Genomic DNA, 897 nt, shown 5'->3' with positions numbered 1-897 from the left:
TACCATGTGATCCAATCCAGGATTATGAGATATGATTGGTTGAACTGCCCTGTATGTATGTCTGGGGCAATTCACAGCATAGGAGCAATGCAGACATGCCCAGCCCATGTCTGCTAGCCAGCAAAGAGGACCTGTCTATATCTAGTTTCCACCGTATATAGTACAACCCCATTGCTGAGTGTCTGGTCTGGGCTCTCCTATATATTAGAGTGTCAGCTCCTTGTACAAGGAGAGTGTTGTGGCAGTGATGGAGTTGATTTATTTCCGGTATGTTCACTTTACCGGCTCTCAGGATTGATTGGACTTCACACCCCTCGGGCTCCATTTCCACCCCATAAAACATCTGCAATCACTTATGTTGTGTACACAATTTATTCTTCTTGTTTGTGTTCTGCTAAAAACTTCTTCCAAATTTCTGGACAATGTGCCCCCCCCCCCTACAAAGCAATGATTTAACCAATGTGCGACCTCCCAGGGGGTATCGCTGTCCTGGACCCTGGGGGGGTACAAAGAGGAGGGGTAAATGTCCATTAAAAAGATTGCAGATGCAAATGATGAAGCTGCCCCCAATAATGCATGGAAAGCTCCCCCCCCCCAGCATGGGGGTCTGGGTAATGAGGTGAGAATAGACAATTGCACTGATCTGCTGAGTGAGGAACCTGGGATGGGGTGTGAAGGTAACAAATGAGCTGCTAATGGCTCTGCAACCCCTGACAAATTGTGTGCAGCTCAGATTACACACACAGCTGTAACCCAGAGCCACAGAACCCCCCATCACTGGGGAAGGAGCAATGCTCTGCAGATCTCTAGAGGGGTCAGTGAAGGAATAATCTGCAGAATATTGAATATGTATCTGTCGAGGGGGGGATGGGAGGGTGCAATGCTCTGCAGAATATA

The sequence above is a fragment of the Pyxicephalus adspersus genome, chromosome 11, assembly GCF_032062135.1.
Source record: "Pyxicephalus adspersus chromosome 11, UCB_Pads_2.0, whole genome shotgun sequence".
In the NCBI taxonomy this organism is placed as follows: domain Eukaryota; kingdom Metazoa; phylum Chordata; class Amphibia; order Anura; family Pyxicephalidae; genus Pyxicephalus; species Pyxicephalus adspersus.
Note: the sequence above shows the minus strand (reverse complement) of the source record.